Source organism: Procambarus clarkii, chromosome 20 (assembly GCF_040958095.1).
Source record: "Procambarus clarkii isolate CNS0578487 chromosome 20, FALCON_Pclarkii_2.0, whole genome shotgun sequence".
NCBI classification, from domain to species: domain Eukaryota; kingdom Metazoa; phylum Arthropoda; class Malacostraca; order Decapoda; family Cambaridae; genus Procambarus; species Procambarus clarkii.
In genome coordinates, this window is record NC_091169.1 from 27,490,328 (window position 1) to 27,511,534 (window position 21,207).

Below are 21,207 nucleotides of genomic sequence, written 5' to 3' on the forward strand. Positions count from 1 at the left end.
CGCAAATTTATTTAATCTAAACACTCTGGAGTCACGTCTACTGCTTATTATAGCTCGTATAATGAAACAGTTACATTAATGTTCTCAGTGATTATCTTTAGTTCTCTTGCATGAGAGTTCCTGGTTCATGTTTCCAGTTCTCATACTTCTCTCTGGTCATTACAGTAAATGTTACTGCACCGTAATGGTGGCTAAGAGAGAGTGTTCTTCCAGACGTCACTGGGTTTCTTTCAATTGCATACTTACACCATGCAACTACATCATACTTACAGTGACCCGGGTTTTGACAGATAAATGTTATATCCCACAATGTAATACAATTTTTGGTTCCAGGGTACTAAGTGGGGTTTTTCCTGATTGATTATTCCTTCAAAGTATAGGAAATGGTGATTATTTCCTCCCTCTAACCTTTCTTTTGATCTTTGTCTTACACGTCTTGATGGGACCTGAAGGCTGTCGACTTATGAAACAATGCCTTACACCTCTAGGTAAGGAGTCTGCAGTATTCGAGGATCTTCAGGACGTATTTCCTAAGCTGTTTTAAGAAAAGGTAAAAACAAAGTTAGAGGAGTAATAAAAAGCCATTTTGTGTACTTTGGAGGCAAAAGTAATCAGAAAATAATTTTTACTCCGAAGAGAATATGTTCCATGGGTTATTTATGTGCTTTTTACTAACAACGATTAAGTCAAATTGGCTTTTAAGCGGGCCGTCATGGAATGACCCTTCGTGCATGGCAGAAGTTATATCTTCGGAACAAAAATTTTGTTTAAATATAATACAAATATATTTAAAAAAAAATTAAAACAATTACTCATTCTTCCACAAACGTCTTCTGCGATCCATACAAGTAATTCGCATTCTTAAAGAGGTCAGAGTTCTTCAAATGAGTTCTTTATCCTATTTGAGTGTGTCTCAGGCAGATAAACCATGTTTAAATAACATTAAATGAGCATTATCAACATTTGTTTATTGTTATATCAACGTAGTTCATCCAGTTTTGCCCGGAGGAATTACCTTCCCATCCTTTTTGTTTTGTTTTGTTTGTCTGTTGTAGTATTTCGAAGTCGTGGTTGCATCAACACTGTTTGGAATGTTTGGATTCAGCTCAAGCTTCTGCTTGTTTCAGGCTGTTTTACTTGCCTTGTGTCAGCATGCTGGGTTGCGTCTAATTTAGATGATAAACATAATAACATGATTAGTAGATCATGGTCTGTGGATCGACTAGTTTATGCTGAATCGTCAATAAAAGACTTTTTCTGTCAGTGTGAGTGGAATTCTCGAACATTTGAAGAACAGGCATTGCATAAAAATCTGTGCCTGTTGTGTCGTAGAGTGAAAGTAGCGAGTTGTTCAACAAAGAATTCAGTGACTAGACTCCTGTCCATTTATCCTGTCATTAGTCGACTGTGTACATTTTTTGTTCATTTAATACTTACAGACAGTCTCAGTATGACCGACTGATAGAATAAGACAACCTTTAGCATGATCATGGCAATCAATTGCTTATTAATTATTTGCAACAGGTTAAACACCGTCAAGTGTTGCTGAACTGTTGTTCAAGAACTAATATATATATATATATATATATATATATATATATATATATATATATATATATATATATATATATATATATATATATATATATATATATATATATATATATATATATTTATAGTCAGAATGTGAATGGATCGAATACTATTTTAAGAGTACTCGCTGAAAGATCATGAATTCCTCAGGCGAAAGTTTTTTAATTAAAGCCCGGAATTAAAGTTGAAAGTCGAGAAAGCTGTGTCTTAGGTCCATCGAGGCCTCGACATTCAAGATATCTGCATCACAAATAACTTTTAGATAAAAAGTTCTCCCAGAGGATGGTGTGAGAACCTCAGAGGATGGTCTGAGATTATCCCAGTGGATGGTCTGAGATTAAACACTGGGACTCAATTCTTGGATCTTGGATTTTCATCGATTTTAAGCAACAGCTCCTGGAATCTGAGTGATGTAATAGAGCGCCATAAATAGCCTTGTAATCACCTTGTAAATAATCTTGAAATCCCCTGGATGTGCTTATGGTGGTTGAGATTCATCTCTTTGATCCCGCCTCTCGACAGTCAATCTAATGGTGTACAGGTTCCTCGGCTTTTTGAGCTCTATCATATCTACATTTGCAATTCTTTATTCAGTCCGCATTAACACATCATTTCCTGATGTTAGTAAATTTCATTAATTAACTACTCTGACACTGATAAAGTTCTTTCTAATGTCTCTGTGTCTCATTTGGGTACTCAGCTTCCAAATGTATCCCCCTTGTGTACGAGTACCATCCGTGTTAAATAATCCATCCTTATCTACCCTGTCAATTCCCCAGAAAATATATACCTAACCTAGGTAGGTAATCCTACCTAACAGGATAGTGAGAAAGACAATGTTAATTTAGGTCAAGTCAATTAATTAGAACTATGAACATTTTATCTATGAAATTGAACGTTCCTGTTTATCTTAATTGTTTAAATATGAATTAAACTAAATATTGGTTCAGATTACTTAGAAACTCAAGTTATTAGGTATGGCCCATATATCTATATATTTTTTCTTAGCCACACTCATGACGAATATACACTTATATACAAATAAATATCTATATACATAAATTAATAAAATAACCAACTTCTCCTTCCAGAGCTAAAGAAAAAAAATACGAACCAGAATCTAAAAAAAATCTCAGTTAGTGTACCGGAAAATTCTTGCCACGGCTTTGATGGGCTTCAATTACGAGAAGAGAACCGCCATGAGACAGGAATCCTCCCACCCTCTCGCTCCCCTCCTTATTACCTCACACGTCCTCATAACTCCTCCTCACGACAGATATTTACTACGTCTCTCCTGGGATAAGACGGGAAGGTGCTTGGCGCCCCAGGCAAGGAGGGACAGGCAGCGGTGATAGAGAGAGAGAGAGAGAGAGAGAGAGAGAGAGAGAGAGAGAGAGAGAGAGAGAGAGACAGAGAGAGAGAGAGAGAGAGAGAGAGAGAGAGAGAGAGAGAGAGAGAGAGAGAGAGAGAGAGAGAGAGAGAGAGAGAGAGAGAGAGAGAGGGAGAGAGAGGGAGGGGGAAACTAAAGAGTTGCATTCATCATCCTTTTATGAAAGGTTATCTCAGGGCTGGATGACGGGGGAAGATGGGTGTTCGTCAGTGGTGGTCGAGGAGGTATATAGCTGCTTGGGGTAAGTATAGTGTAGTCGAGAAGGGGGAGTGAGAGTTGTGAGGGTATTGTGAGTGTATCTTCCCACCCCTCATACCCTGGGAAGCACGGTATGAGGGGAAGTATGAGGGTGAACTTCACCCTCACATCAATCACACTAGGGTGACTAATAGGAGATTTCACAGATCAATCTATCCTCTACAGTTGTCTTACGTGCTATTCATGCCCATGTCACCTCTTTATCAATCAATCGAGTTGTCACAACGGAAATCAAATCAAGTTCTAAATTGCTCGAACCTGAATTAGCCTATGTACCCACGCAATGAAAACGGGGCTGTGAGCCGCTTATGCTTAGAGAGAGTTGACGTAGAGGTACATCATATTTGGTCCGTTGGGGCATACTGACCTTAACATTCGAGGTTAAGGAGGATTCACCACCTTAACCACCATTGGAGAGGAGAGAGGTGGTCAAGGCAACTAGCTGACCGGTCGTGAGGTCTTAGGCTGTTAATAAGTGACATTTATTATTGAGGAAGGAGGCACTTGGCTGCAAAATAATTAAACGAATGTCATTGACGAAAGTTACATTAGAACAACGTTATTATTATTATTATTAACATCTTTATTGACAAAATTAATTAGAACAACGGGTGTTATGGTGAGATAGACAACACTGTTGCCATCTCTTGAGGATGAGGTTGACACGTTGAAGGGTTAAGGCTTCTCCAATGAGGTAGAGGAGAGCTGGCAACACTGTGGTGCTGAATGATAACGGACAAGTTGGCTATATAAACAACGGTGCTGGATGATAACGAACAGGTTGGCTATATAAACAACGAAAGGACTCGTTGTTTTATCCTGTATAGGATCCTGTAAATAGGGGATGCGGGAGGGAGGGGAGGGAATCATCAGGAGAAAGTGCCAATCCATTACGACTATATAGCACTGGGAAGGGGTCAAGATAACGATTTTGGACGGGACAGGGAGGGGGGGGGGAAGGAATGGTACCGAACCACTTGGACGGTTGGGGATTGAACGCCGACCTGCATGAAGCGAAACCGTCGCTCTACCGTCCACCCCAAGTCACCGGGGGGGGGGGGCGGTATGGGGGAATGTAAGATTACAAAAAGGAGTTATATTATAGAAGGCAAGTGTTCTTGAAAGTTTACAAAGGGCTCTACCATCTACGTCATGGATTCTTCATTGTAGAGTCCAAGACAGATGATAGAGTGGTTTTGAGTTGGGAAACACAACAGTAGGATGGAACAGCCAGAATTTGGAGGAGATGGGAGTGAAATGAGCCAAGATCTATCAAAGGTGAACGAGAGAGGGAAGTTATTACTCGTGGAAACTGGTTTAGTAGTAGTAGAAACGGGTAGCGAATGATGGAGAGACTCAGAGAGGTCGGTTGATACCTGGCTGATTAGGTTCTGGGAGTTCTTCTACTCCCCCAAGCCCGGCCCGAGGCCAGGCTTGACTTGTGAGACTTTCGTCCACTAGGCTGATGCTTGGAGCGGCCCGCAGGCCCACATACCCACCACAGCCCCACCACATGGTTGTGAGATTTTGCGGTGCAAAACTCCGCAAAGTTTGGCTTAGGGTGAATTTCGTTAGGATGGTGAAGTTACGAGAGGCGATGATGGGATTTAAGAGTGTGGGAAGAGGAAAGAGGTTTGGGTGAAGTATAGTGAGTGATTGTTAGCAGTAAAACACTTCTTCAAGACGTGAGAATATATATTATTCGGTCCAGAGATGGTCTAGTTGGAGCAACAGTAAATAGGCAAAGTGTGAGAGCTGGTTGATAGTGGATATGCGGTGTTAAAGAATATTTATTGGAGAAGGGAGAGTGTGGGAAGGTTCCTGAGATAGAGGATGGGTGGGTGGAGGTTCCGTGTTATTTAGAAAGGGAAGCAATGGGGTATTTGTGAAGACGGACGACTTACAATGAATGTCTGGAAGATGGGAGGTATAATGCTGAGAGGTCGCGGATGCTGGGAAGATTGGAGGACGGAGGAGAGTGTGAGAGAGGTACAAAAATCGAGCAGTGGAGGTGAGAGAGGGGAATGTTTTCATGCCAGTAGCATGTGTGAGGGAATGGTGGACAAGAGGAGAGGGGGAAGGTTCAGTGGATAATGGACTATTGTTAAGTTGGTGCTCACGGTATGACGTAGAGACAGTCTCAGGGGGGAATGAATGATATATTAGGGGGGGTGAGAGAATGTTGGATACTGCTTAAGGGTAAGAAGGGAGTGGGGGATCTAGGATAGAGTGAGGTGGTTTGATATCTGATTTACTTCCAAGCTTCAGCAAAATTTGCTATCTGATAAAACTTATTTCAGATATGTTTATCCGCGCTTCAGACGATAGCTACATCCCAGCAAATATCGAGAAGCGGTTTCATTGCAACAAATTCCCTGGGCTGGTTTGCTGCAACATTTTCATTGTGAGGAGATATGGAGGTCATTAAATGGGATCGAACACTCATCACACTCCTTCAATGTTTTCTAGTAGAAACAGTTATTGTGGTTTTAGCGAACATGTTCACAGTGTTGCTTCATAATTACCTGATGACTGCAATTTCAATGTGAACTTCCCATACTTTTAATATCTTTTTGTATTGATAGTGATAACAGTTCATTTAGGTTTCTAATCGTTATCAGCTTTTTTTTAAGCTTCTGAGAGGCAGCGCGACATTAGCAAACTTCCATACAACATCCATGTGCCATATTAGGCCCGAACATGGATGCAAACAAAAATAAATAAAAACAAAAGTTACACATCAATTTTATTCCCAGTTATGTTACTAAATTAAAGTCATCCTCGTTGTTTTGTGCCTCTTTTGTTTCCAATGATTTAATCTCTCTTCTCTTCGAATTCTCTGAATTTCAGATTTATGTTGTAACTTCTGGGATGCTTTCTCTGTCTCAGTAGTTCGTATGTTTGTGCTATCTTGAATTTTCACTGCTCCTGCACCCTCTACAAATCACAGGGATGTGGTTATGTTACAGAAGTGATGTTACTTGGTGCCACAGCGGGGGAGAATCCCGCCCCTCTCGGTGTATATACATCAAGAGTTACAACTTTTAGAGTGTAATTGGCTGTTGGCCAGATGGCTATTGTGGTGACCTTAATCACCCGTGGGTAAGGGGGACGTGTCTCAAACTCAACACTGAACCATAGCAAAGTCTCCAGCGTTATCTCTCACTTGTTCTCATTTACAAGTACCATGTCCTCCCTCTCGCCTCTTCATTACGCCTCTCCCTCATGCCCTCTCCCTCACGCCTCTCCCTCACGCCTCTCCCTCACGCCCCTCCCTCTCCCCCTCCCTCACACGCTTCCATCACCCCCCTCCATCACACCACTCCATCATTTCCATCCCTCGAATGTCATTCGTGTTATTTCCCCTGTGTGTGTGTGTGTGTGTGTGTGTGTGTGTGTGTGTGTGTGTGTGTGTGTGTGTGTGTGTGTGTGTGTGTGTGTGTGTGTTAGTACTCACCTAATTGTACCTAATTGTTCATGCGGGGGCTGAGCCTCAGCTCTATGGTCCCGCCTCTCAATCTTCAATCAACTGGTGTGCAGGTTCCTGAGCCTATTGAACTCTATCATATTTACATTTGAAGCTGACTATGGAGTCTTCTGTTTTCACAACAAAGGCCAAATGCTCATTAATTCAGCTGCCAAATCCCCACTGTTGCTGCAACCAGCCCTGAGGCCAGGCTCGTTAGAGCAGTGCCTGTCCCCAGAGAAGCATTCATCATCCAACATATGCAATGAGAATTGTTCCCGAACTGAAGGGATCGAGCTATGTGGAATGACTGGGAGATCAAGAGAGATACGGGGCCATGATAATATAAAATGTTATGAGAAACTGTGTACACAAAGCAGCGTTATTCAAAGCTAGAGTAGCAGAACGAGAGATCATATATGGAACTCGAGGCACAAATGAATCATAGAGACGTCAGAAAGAACATTTTTTTCTGTCTAAACGTCTTTCTGACAGAGACGTCGGAAGGAACAGAAAGAACAATGTTAGAGCTGCCAATAAATGGAGTATATTCGAGGTAGAAGTCACTGAAGCGAAGTCGATTCGAAATTTGTAATGCAAATGTCGTAATAAAAGTGTGAAAAATGAGTCAATGCATTAATCTATGTTCAGAAGGCGGGGCCAGCAGCTTAACTCGACCCTGTAGGCACATCAAGGTGAGTACATCTCACACACACACACACACACACACACACACACACACACACACACACACACACACACACACACACACACACACACACACACACACTACCTGGGGGGCCTGTTTGCCTGGTGGATAGCGCGCAGGACTCGTAATTCTGTGGCGCGGGTTCGATTCCCGCACCAGGCATAAACAAATGAGCAAAGTTTCTTTCACCCTGAATGCCCCTGTTACCTAGCAGTAAATAGGTACCTGGGAGTTAGTCAGCTGTCACGGGCTGCTTCCTGGGGTGTGTGTTTGTGTGTGGTGTGAAAAAAAAGTAGTTAGTAAACAGTTGATTGACAGTTGAGAGGCGGGCCGAAAGAGCAAAGCTCAACGCCCGCAAACACAACTAGGTGAATAACTAGATTAATACACACACACACACACACACACACACACACACACACACACACACACACACCAGGAAGCAGCCCTATGATGTGCCTACGGTTGAGAGGCGGGACCAAAGAGCCAGAGCTCAACCCCCGCAAACACAACTAGGTGAGTACACACACACACACACACACACACACACACACACACACACACTCTCTCTCTCTCTCTCTCTCTCTCTCTCTCTCTCTCTCTCTCTCTGGGTGGGGTCATATTAGCTTTCAATACAAGGGAATAAGGAGCGACCATAAACCTATATTTTGTTCGTAGCACTTAAGTTGTTTACTGCGCGAGTTCAGTTCACTGAGTTCACCACGAGACACCACAACATCATTCTGCCGCTCAGTATCGTTCACCACTGAATACCCACGTAGTTGATGCCCAGTATGGGGCACAGGAAAGATCTATACACGTCTGATAAAGACCTTTTGTGCCCTCTGTAATGCTTTTTGCGCTACCGCTCACAGGATGAGTATGGGGTGCACAATAAACTAGTCGCCTCCGGCGGCTACAATAAAATAATGAAAGGTCATCAACACGTCTCATTTTGTACGTTTTAGTCGATAACGTACAAAGTACTATGAAAAGTAGCGGCTCGGAAATAGTCACGTTTTCTATATATCGGTAGGTTAGGTTAGGTAGGTGGCTTGGGTTCGTAGGTCTCCGGTTAGGTTCACACAGAGTATTTCATACGTTGTGGCCAATCAAGAGAACTGGCTGTGTCATCACCGTTTGTAAATAGGTCGATGGAAGTGTTCTGCATCAATAGAGGGGATTCGAACCTGCATACTGGGCATTCCGAAGCACACGCCTTAAACCACAAGGCCACAGTATGCTTCAAAAGTAATGCAACCTGCGGAATTCAACTAAATTCTCTACGGTACCCACTATAGTGTGCAGGTTCCAATCCTAATCATTGGTTCGTGAACTGATTTTTCCCAATGATACGTAACGTTAATGTAATAATTTTGGGAAACATTCACAGTTTTGAATATCTTTCCAAGTCATTTTTCCATTGCTTACGGAATGGTGCCTAACCATCTATGGACGGTCGGGGATCGAACGCCGACTTGCATGAAGCGAGACCGTCGCTCTACCGTCCAGCCCAAGTAGTTGGTGTCAATGGGGCGAGCTGACGCAGTACTGACCTGTCATTCCTCCTTTAATGACACGCTTCCAATAAACATTTTACTTTTAAAGTCCCGAAAAAAAGCGCTCAACTATTCCTTGGTGATCACGGCGACTTCAATTTTCTGGATCTCACAGAACATAGGATTTTGTTTACTATATTGAAGAGTATTTGGAGTCCATTTCGTAATGAGAAATCCAGTTCTGATCACCAGCAGCAGAACTGAATGTTGAGCATCAATGAATGTCTGTACTCAGACAGGTACTCAGGTACTCAGTTATTATCAGTCTCCACTCACGGGCTTCAGACTGTCATACAAGGTATCGTCTTCTATTTAAAAGCTGCACATTTAAATTCTAGAACCTCTTTCCCTATCCCCTCAAAGAGGGGATAGGGAAAGAGTAGACTTTGAGTAGTAGACTTTGTAGAGTAGACTTTGAGTCTACTCAAAGAGTAGACTTTGTTTATCAAAAATAGACAGAGCAATATAACCGTTCAGCTTACTTTGCAAGTCACAACTTAAGCCTTTGTTTGTTAGCACTTGGAAGGGGTCAGGATAATGATTTGGGATGGGACGGAGAAGGAAAGGAATGGAACCCAGCCACTTGTAGACAGTGGGGGATCGAACGCCGACCTGCATGAAGCGAGACCGTCGCTCTACCGTCCAGCCCAAAGTGGTGGAGGATAACAGCACCTCAAAAACATCGTTTTTTTTTTCCACACACCAGAAGATGAAAAAAACAACGACGTTTTGGTCAGTCGTGAACCATTATCAAGTCATATATGAGGGAGAGACTTTTGTTGTTATAGATTTAGCTTCTCGGAACAAAAAAATTTCAAGTAGCACGGGCTATGGTGATCCCGTAGAGGGAGAGACGAAGGAATGGGCCAATAAATATGGAAAGAGTGAGGTGAGGAGCAGGTAAGAAAAGAAGGTAATACCTAGAAGGTAGGAGTAAGGTTAAATGGTAAGAATAGCATGAAAGGTAAGAATGCGATGTGTGCAATAATGAGATGAAGGAAGAATGAACACAGTAAGAATAAGAGGGAGGACAAGAAAAAGAAAAAGAGACGGGGGGGAAAGGATTAAGTCTGATAACGTTGGTTAAGAAGGATAGAGCATTTAAATACGTACTGTCAAAGGGAAGAGTCGCCTCCACAGATCTCCAGCATCATCTTTTGATACTGGTAATGGCTCGAAAGGGCCACCACTTACGGGCTATTCATGCCCGTGCCACCTCTTGGGTGGCTTAATCTTCATCAATCAATCAATCGGGAAGAGTCATCAGCAACAGAGCCAGGATCTCTATCCCAGTTAACCTAACCATGGATAGAGAGTATATAATAGCACTAATTATATAGTCCTTCTCCATCCATTCCCGTGAGTGCATCATTAAACGATCTCTGAGGACCTTTTAAGGAGCCTTTACTCTAACTCAAAACAAAGTTATCTGTACGTCAATAAATATATTATTTTTAATAAGGTTATGCGTGAATTTAGCCTCTGTTATTTTGTTTGTTTATACTTTTTTTATTAATTTTATCTTGATGAGAGATTTGAAAGATTAAATTGAGATAAAAAAAATTATTAATTAGTTTCTTATCTTAGTTCCAATTCAATAATTTATAGGCTCACTAATTTATAGGCTCGCTAATTTATAAGCTCACTAATTTATAGGCTCACTAATATATAAACTCACTAATTTATAAGCTCACTAATATATAAACTCACTAATTTATAAGCTCACTAATATATAAACTCACTAATTTATAAGCTCACTAATTTATAAGCTCACTAATTTATATGCTCATTTAACAATCATTGTGGTATAATACATATAATATATATTATTATACCAAAAACTTAATTTCCTTCAAGCATTCACAGGCTTTTCCTTAATTATAAATGTTAGTGTTCATTTCCTTAATAAGAATTTGCTTTATTATCTTGCTAATATACTATCTAAAGATACTGGATTGTCATAGTATCTTAGAAGCTAGTCAACTATTTCTTCAATCCCGACCTAGCTGCTATCATCGAGATTAGAGGGACAAGCCTCTTGAATAGCCTCGTAACTGCTTAATGACTCCTATCTCTAGTAGTATCTCACCCCCCTTCCCTCAGGTCATCTAAGGTGCAATCATTGAGGAGTGAATCTTAGATAACATGAGATAACATGATTGAAAGACGTGAAGGGAAACAGGTGAAGGTGACCTGAGATTGTGTACAAGGTGTTGTTATCCTCGCTATCTGGTTTATGAGGTGCTGTTATCCTTACTATCTAGTGTATGAGGTGCTGTTATCCTCACTATCTGATGTATGAGGTGCTGTTATCCTCACTATCTGGTGTATGAGGTGCTGTTATCCTCACTTTCTGGTGTATGAGGTGCTGTTATCCTCACTATCTGGTGTATGAGGTGCTGCTATCCATAGGAGACACGGCTGAGGTGTAGGAGACACAGCTGAGGTGTAGGAGACACAGCTGAGGTGTAGGAGACACGGCTGAGGTGTAGGAGACACAGCTGAGGTGTAGGAGACACAGCTGAGGTGCAGGAGACACAGCTGAGGTGTAGGAGACACAGCTGAGGTGCAGGAGACACAGCTGAGGTGCAGGAGACACAGCTGAGGTGTAGGAGACACGGCTGAGGTGTAGGAGACACAGATAAGGTGTAGGAGATAAAGTTAAAGTGTTACTCACCAGTTGACTTACTCTCTGCAAGTGTTTGAAAAGTTCTCGCTTTATTTAAGCATTTTTTTTAATTTAATTTTAATTTAATTTAAGCATTTAAGCATTATTTAAGGCATTTTTTGTATTCAGTCTTGTATTTTGTATGAGTTTAATCTCGTGCACTTGTAATTGAAAGTGTTGATGGTTACAGCGATGAGGGGTCAAGTGTAGTGTAGATGGTTACAGTAATACAGAGGGTTGTATGCATTGTTGAAAGTTAGTAATTTAAGGTGTGTGTAGTACAGATGTAGCCTGAGTTTCTCATCTAAGTAACGCCCTGAGCCCAAACCTGATGATCAATGCAAACCTGCATTGATCTCAGATATAACAATATCCCAGTCAACAATTTGCAAAAAATATTTTGGCGACCATAAATAAGATTAACAGAATATATGAACTCCATACATAGTAATTTTAGATTTCTTTATGTAATCCACCAATTTTCAAAATAGTTGCGTCGTTTGGGAGCTATAAATGTTTTTTTTTTTTTGGTTTGAAAAGGTTTCAAATGTACTCTTGTGGTACACGTAAAATGTTTTTTTTTTTTCGATTATTTGTCAGATTTTGTTCAGTTGTCGCGATTTTGTGGCAGCTAGATATAAATCGTCGTTTTGAACATGTTCCCATAAAAAAATGTATTCTGAAGTTTGGGTATGATGGCTAGTTCGAATTTATTCAATTCGGTTTAATTTACAAACTGTATGAAATCAACTCATTCTTTTACTGAACTTTTTTTTAACAAACTGCTCAGTTCCCCCCCATCCTGCAGCTCGTCATAGTAACAAGATCAAACGTTCGTTAATCCAACAGTCACTGGCAATGTTTATGGATTGAAAACACTTTACACATGACTAAGTTCGACCTTACCTGGAAAAGCGTATAAAGAAAAGCAAATAAAGCGCTTCGTACATTACCAGTGTTCAGCCCGTCCTTGACAACAAAGGTCAAATGTTCGTTGATAAGACCCGTCAAATCAGCTGTTTATGAATGAAAAAACAAACGGTTTACACACGACTCACAACTGATGACGTTCGAGCACTTCTCGAACTGTGCTTCGCTGACCACCTCTGTTCGAAATGCTGCTCTGTGAATGGTATTGTGTGGGGGTGATGGTGTGTGTGTGTATGGTAATGGTGGTGTGTAGTGTGATGATGGTGCGGAGAGTGATGGTGGTGTGTGTTGTGATAGTGATCAGTGTCACTATTCTTAGCTACGATTCACCAAGCACTTACGTGTCACTTACAAGACTTACAACTCTCACTTGGAACATGTCTAAATATTAATATATAAACTATATATATTTTACTATATATATTCTTAATCTATATATTAAACACTTTCCGACCTCGGAAGGGCTACGAAGTCGACAACAACAATGATGTAACTTAAGGACAACCTGCAAGCGCTTCGAAACTCGTAAACAGATTAATAAATACAAATTATACCACCATGAGTGAGGAAGGATGTACGGGTTTCGTAAATGAACAGGAAAGTGCTCTCACAGACCAAAGTGGTGGAGACAGTAGGGCAATTATGAGGAGAAAGCACTAATTTAGACACCATGACTGTAACCACTTGGAAGGGATATGAGGATGTAGATTTAGGATATGAGGACAGGTAGTTGTGATATGAGGACGGTGGGAAGGTACTTCAACCAATCACGTGGATGGGGGAGGATGCTTCAACCAATGACGTGGATGGGGGAGGATACTTCAACCAATCACGTGAATCGCTACGTATCAGACACCAAATCAGGGGTCACCGAACCCTCCCCCGTCAACTAATAGGTTGGGTTTATTTACGTTATGGTAACGTTACAAATACAACCTACTATCAAAAGTAGCAACTCACATATAAATATATATTTGTTCTCTGCATTGGACTCGATATGTTAGGTGGGTTGTTTGGGTGCGTACTTCTCTGGTTAAGCTTGTAGGTTGGATATTTTACGAAGGGAAAATTAAGAGAAGTGACTCCATACCTGCAGTGACAGGTATGGAGTCACGTCTACGACAGTGATATAAACACGTGGCAACGCCTTGTCTCTGAATCCATATATACCAAGATTACATCTCAGTTTACAGTTCTGCTGGACAAAATTTCTCAAAAAATTTTAAGGTGGAAGGAGCTTTTGACAAGACACTGACTTTCCTGTCCCCGGTCCAGGATACTAGAGATTGTGACCCTTAGGTTAAATCAGGTCAATTCTATATACGCCTCAGGCATAATTATGTATATGTATTGTGGATAAGTAATCCGATTATGCATCAGTGCACGGAGACTGATGGATGCATGCTACTGATGTATATTATGTATCACCATCTGCATATGTATTACCTAGTTATATTCACCTAGTTGTGCTTGCGGGGGCTGAGCTTCGGCTCTTTGGTTCCGCCTCTCAACTATCAATCAACTGATGTACAGGTTCCTTAGCCTATTGAGCTCTATGATATTTGAAACTGTGTATGGAGTCAGCCTCCACCACATCACTTCCTAGTGCATTCCATTTACTAACTACTCTGACACTGAAAAAGTTCCTTCTAATGTCTCTGTGGCGTATATGGGTACTCAGTTTCCACCTGTTTCCCCTTGTGTGAGTACCACCCATTTTAAATTATTTGTCTTAATCTACACTGCTAATTCCCCTGATAATTTTGCATATGGTGATCATGTCACCCCAAGCTCTTCTTTCTTCCAGCGAAGTGAGGTGCAATTCACGCAGCCTTTCCGCGTAATTCATGCCTCTTAGTTCTGGGACTAGTCTAGTGGCATACCTTTAAACCTTCTCTAGCTTCGTCTTGTGATTGACAAGGTATGAACTTCATGCTGGGGCTGCATACTCCTGGATTTGTCTTACGTATGTGGTACACAAGGTTCTGAATAATTCCTTACAAAAGTTTCTAAAGGAAGTTCTGATGTTAGCCAGCCTCGCATACGCTGCTGATGATATTTTTTTTATGTGGCTTCAGGAGACAGATTCGATGTGATATCAAGGCCTCCTGTTCCCTCCAACTAGTTTCATTACCTTACATTTACTTGGGTTGAACGTTAGTAGCCATTTATTGGATCATTCCTTCAGTTTGTCTAGGTCATCTTGTAACCTCTGGCTATCTTCCCCATTCTTAATTCGCCTCATAATTTTTTTCATTTAACACGTAAGGTTTTCTGCCCTTTAAATAGTTCTCCAGTTGCTTAGGTTGAGGCAGCTACCATCAGGTTGATAAAGATTAAGCCACCCAAGAGGTGGCATGGGCATGAATAGCCCGTAAAGCTACTATCAGTTACTTAAAGCTACCATAAAGCTACTACCACTACTATCTCCAGCTGCTTAAAGGAAAAATTTCAAAGGCAATGTAGAAGTATTGAATGACAGACGCCTACCAGTTTGTCCTGGGGATCAATGTCCCTGCGGCCCGGTTTCTAACTAGGCCTCCTGGTTGTTGGTCTGGTCAACCAGTCAGAACTTCTAAATAGACCTAAATGATTGGCTAAACCCCAGCTAATTATTAGGAGAAAGTCAGTACGACAACACAACACATGAACGGAGTAGAGGAAGAACGACCTGAGATATGTGAGCGGTGATGGGAAAGAACGTAGAACTACTTGGATCATCGGGAATTGAACGTCGACCTGTACAAAGCGCAACCGTCGCTGTACCCATTAGACCGAGTGGATAGGCCAGCTAAAGCCTTCTCTTGATGTCAAATCCACATGCACACGGATTTCATTACCCTAGATTCTGTTTTCCTAAATTGTCAAGATCCTCAGTAGCCTTGCGACTGAACGATAATCATATATAAGTCATATATAGTCATATATATATAACCCGATAGTCATATATATAACTCACAACATAATATAATGTTGACCAGACCACACACTAGAAGGTGAAGGGACGACGACGCTTCGGTCCGTCCTGGACCATTCTCAAGTCGATTGTGACTTGAGAATGGGCACAATCAACCAACCTAATATAATGATTTTCAAAATATATTATTAAGAGCAGAGTTGACAGATACTGGACGATGATTGCTTATTGATTATTGCAATGTTACAAATGTCGAGGAATCTGCATTGTGATGTTCATATGTTGCAGAGGAATATTCCTAATTTGTTGGATTCGTCAATATTTGATTTTAATGTCGATAAGGATGAATTATCGGACACGGAAACACGATTTTTAAGACGTGTTCAACGTTGATTCGTTGATTCGTTGATTCATCAACAAATCAACCGTTGAACACGTCTTAAAAATCGTGTTTGGAGGAATAATCGAACACGGAAACACGATTTTTGATTCATCAAAAATTCATGTCGATTCAAGTCGTTGATTCATCAACAACATTTTCCCGTGAAGAATTTACAATAAAAATTATTGTGATCGGACGAGCATGGACCAATAGACCCAAAACCAAGGAGGAGGAGAATTCACCAAATTCATTTTAATAACAAACTGATTAACTGGAACTGAACAAAACAAGATCTCGTAGAAATATATGCTGAGAAGAAGAACTAGATAATATAAACGTAAATCATCACTTCGAGAAAATAAACACGGTAGAATTAGATATATGTGAAAGTCACATACCACTAAGAAAAAAAAGAGAGAAATATATGTCAAATGGAACGAGAACGGTTTCATTTAGCATATATTTCTCTTTTTTCTTCATCAATTTGGATGCACATATCTATCCATCCATCCATCCATATAGATGAAAAAAACAAATTGTTGAACATCTCAAAAGCTCTATTCAATCCCAACACCAACAATGAAGGCTATGTAGAGAAATAAGAAATTATTGAACCCAAATTGTGAGAATCATATAAAAATCCTTGGAGAGGCAAAGAGAGCAAAAGGCCATAATAGAAATAGAGAGGAATCCGATTTTTTTTGTCCTATGCAAAAACTAGAACAAAAACTACATTCAGTATGGGTCCCTTGCGGAAGGGTGATGGAACTTTCACAGATGACAACAAAGAAAAAAAAATGAGTGAAATACTGAGCTTTCAGTGCCATTCTGTTTCCAGTGAACCTGTGAACACATTGAACATCAATGATCCAAACGAATTCTTTATGAACGTGACACCAACATCGAACGATATGTCAAATGTCAACCTAACCCCACAGGACTTTGAAGTGCCATTGCCAGCAAGCACACGCTCCAGGCTCAGACTCCTGGAATTCTATATTTTAGCATGAAGTGCAAAATACTATTATCACAGCCCCTAAACATCTTTTGGAGACGGAGCCTAGACACTGGTGTTATTCCCGACATACTTAAAACAGTGGAGATCGCGCCTCTTCACAAAGAAAGTAGTAAAGCGTTTTACTAGTAAAAGTAGTAAAGTACAAAACGTTTTAAATATCTCAAACTTCATACTTCCTAAAATTCTTTGAGTGCTAAGAAGTAAGATTACAAATCACATGGAATCACAACATTTACATAACCTTGGACAACACGGGTTCAGAACAGGGCACTCTTGCCTCTCACAGTTGATAGATCTTCAGCTTCTTGAACAGGGCACTTCTTGCCTCTCACAGTTGATAGATCTTCAGCTTCTTGAACAGGGCACTTCTTGCCTCTCACAGTTGATAGATCTTCAGCTTCTTGAACAGGGCACTTCTTGCCTCTCACAGTTGATAGATCTTCAGCTTCTTGAACAGGGCACTTCTTGCCTCTCACAGTTGATAGATCTTCAGCTTCTTGAACAGGGCACTTCTTGCCTCTCACAGTTGATAGATCTTCAGCTTCTTGAACAGGGCACTTCTTGCCTCTCACAGTTGATAGATCTTCAGCTTCTTGAGCAGGTTCACTTCTTGCCTCTCAGTTGATAGATCATTTTTGACTTCCATGGCCATAGGTGTCATGGAAGTCAAGCAAAACGCAGATGTAATATACACAGACTTTGTAAAATCTTTCGACAAATGTGACCATGGTGTTATTGTACACAACATGCGCTCCAAAAGAATTGCTGGTGAAATAGGGAGAGGGGGATCTAAAACTGCCTAACAAACAAAACCTAAAGGGAAATAGTCAACACAGTAAAATCCGGATCATCCACAGTGAAAAGCTCAGTTCTACCTATAGCAGTAAATAGGTACCTGGGATTTTGACAGCTGCTACGGGCTGCTTCCTGGGGTGTGTGTAACAAAAAGAAGGCCTGGTCGAGGACCGGGCCGCGGGGACGCTAAGCCCCGAAATCATCTCAAGATAACCTCCCCAAAGTACCATACTTGCTCCGGTATTTTTTCTCGTCCTCATATCAGACAGACAAGGATACAAATTATTAAAGTACTGTATCATATGCAAACGACACTTCAGTTTTCATGCGAGTAGACAGTATAGAAGACACAGCTCCTGTGCTATGGAAAACAAACGAAAACATAAAAACTGAAATTATATATAAAACGCAGTCAAATTACACTATAGAACGAAGAAGCAATGTAAAGGATCTAGGAGTAATCATGACGGAAGACTTTACTATTAAAGAACATAATAAAGCAGCTGTCACTACTGCAACAAAAATGACAGGCTAGATAACGAGATCATATCAGGCAAGTGATATCATTCCAAACATAATACTTTTCAAGACACTAGTGCTCTCTAGGGTGGAATATTGTTGTCTAATATCAGCCAAATGCAAAACTGGAGAAATTTCTGACCTGGAGAGCGTGCAAAGATAATTTTTTTGCTAGAATCCACTCAATAAAACATTGAAATTATTGTGACCAATTAAAAGTTCTAAATCAGTATTCTGTAGATCGCAGGCGAGAGAGATACAAAATAATTTACAACAGGAAAATATTAGAGAGAACTGGTTCCAAATTTGCACTCGGAAATAACATCGCTTGAGACCAGTAGGCATTGCAGGATGTGCAAAATAACTCCCCATTGAATTGCAGAGGTGCAATAGGTACGCTAAGAGAAAGCTCTATAAACATCAAAGGTCCAAAATTTCTCAACACTCTCCCTCTACACATAAGGGGTATAACTGGCCGACCTCTTACGATATTCAAGAGAGAGAGAGAGAACTCGATAAACACCCCCAAAGGACCTGATCAACCAGGCTGTGACTGGTACGTCAGGCTGCAAGCAGCCGCGTCCATCAGCCTGGTTAACCAGACCACCAACCAGGATGCCTGGTCAGAGACCGGGCCGCGGGGACATTAATCCTCAGAATTTCCACAAGATAGGCAGGTTAGGTTAGATTAGGTTAGGTCAGGTTAGGTTAGGTGTGCTGAACTATTTCTAGATGTGTGTTAGGTTAAAGTGTGTTGGATTATTGGCAGCCATCATGCAGTAGGCAGAATAACCAACACCAATTCAACGCCTAATCATCAACATCAACGTTGACTCAACGTTAAATTATCGATGATAACGTCGATGACAATCATCGAAGGATGATCCCCCATTGCAAACTTCACATGAAATTGCATTTCTCAAAAAGAGTTGCCAATTACTGTTAAGTCAAAGGTCACTACAGAGGGATTCAATAATCAGGTAATAATTACAGCGGCCTTTCTTCTGAAAACGTCATTGATTACTTTACTCTTTCAAGAAATTCATGATTTTTTTCCTTTTAAATAAGATTTTTTGTACTCCCATTTTTTTCCATTTGCGTTATAAAAAGAAATGATAGGGTGATTGTAAATAGAGTAAGGTGTATATAGGGTGAGGGGGGGGAGAGTTTTAATTGGGAGAGGAGTGATAGAGGACAACGCTTGCGTGTGTTCCACTCTGATAGTGAGAGTGGAACAGTTTTGGTAGACTGAAAGTAATAGTGGAACATTTCTGACGGAACATGAACCGTCTTAATACATGCTCCTCAAGTCCCCATTATGCAGTGGTTCCATATGCTCAAGGAGCGTGTGGTACCATTACACAGTGGTACCAAATGCTCCTCAAGTTCCTGTTGATAAGAGATTTCATGCTCACCTCCTGGGAATTTCAGCCTGATTGGACGTCTGGCCAGAGTGGGGAATTAATTGACTGGACATCTGCCCCAATGATTGATTAGTATTTTTAAATATTTTCCAGCTATTTTCTGTTTTTTATTTTTAAATCAGGCTCTTTACTATCGTTTGGTTGTTATGAGACTGATAACACATTGTAGTTGTGGTCCAGATATCGTTATATAACTGAATCGATATATTACTGGAGAAAAACGATATTATATATCATTTTTCTTCAGTTTTTAAGGGTGGATTTATCCACTCGTCATCCACCTAGAGTGTGTGTGATATCTAGAGTGTGTGATATCATTTGTACTCGGAGACTGGTTTTCAGGTGATGTTCTCCTAATGCAGCATCATCTGGCTTTATCTCATAGTACTCTGCATCTCTGACTCTCTTTACAGTTTCTCATAATCTTATTTTTCTGAGCATCTTTGGGCCTTCGTTATTCTGTGTGTCTCACTAACCTGTCTCTCTCACCATTTTGTGCGTCTCCAATCAGTGTCTCTCACAGGCAGATGTCGGTCACAAGCCAATGTTTCTCACTCGCCAACATATTTCTCACACCAAGTCTCTACATAAGCCAACATTTCCTAAGGAAATCTATGTTACACGCTAACGTCTCTCGCTAAACTATGTCTCTCAAAAGTCAACGTCTCTCACAATCCACGCCTCCAACAATCCACGTCTCTCACAATCCACGCCTCCAACAATCCACGCCTCCAACAATCACCGTCTTCACACAAAACACCTCTCTGCGTCTCGCTCGGTCCCATATCCGAACAAAGAGGCTGGCATTTTTCTCAACAATTGGGTTGTGTTCACGTTGAAAAACAGGAAATTCTATTGATTTATCAAACGCCCAAGCTTCCTTGTTTTGCCAGGCAGAGCGGCTACAAAAGAGGCAGGATTTATTGGCCTGTCTTATCAACCTGTTTATTTGATCGCCGTGCGAGGCGCGGTGTTATGTTTTTTATATGCGACTCTATTATGGTAAGTAGCTGTAAGTTTATTAAGCGGATGAAAGGGTGATTATTTACAGCTTCCTGTAAATCTCACTACTCGGCGTGATAAGGGGTATTAGAGCGAAGGTTGTATGTAGGGGGAGGTAAAGGGGCTGTTTTACGTGCAGATTTCGTTAGTGCTTGAATATCCACACTCAAATACAGCTGTATGTACAATTACATACAAACACACACACATGCAAGCACATTCATATGAAACGCACATAGAAGGGGCCTCGGGGATGAGTGGGCAGCGCTTGAGGGGTCGTAGTTCTAATGGCCCGAGTTCGATTCCCGGTGGAGACGGGAATAGATGGACTGAATTTCTTTCACCCTGATGCAGCTGTTCACCTAGCAATAAATAGGTACCTGGGAGTTAGACAGCTGCTACGGGCTGCTTCCTGGAGATGTGTGTGTATGCGGGAGTGTACTCACCTAGTTGCATTCACCTAGTTGTGTAAATGTGTTTAATAAGACTTACTCGAAATCTTCAGATTAGGCAAAATTGTAATTAATTTTGTCAATAAAGATGCTAATAATAATAATAAGAGACAATCCGTAGACAG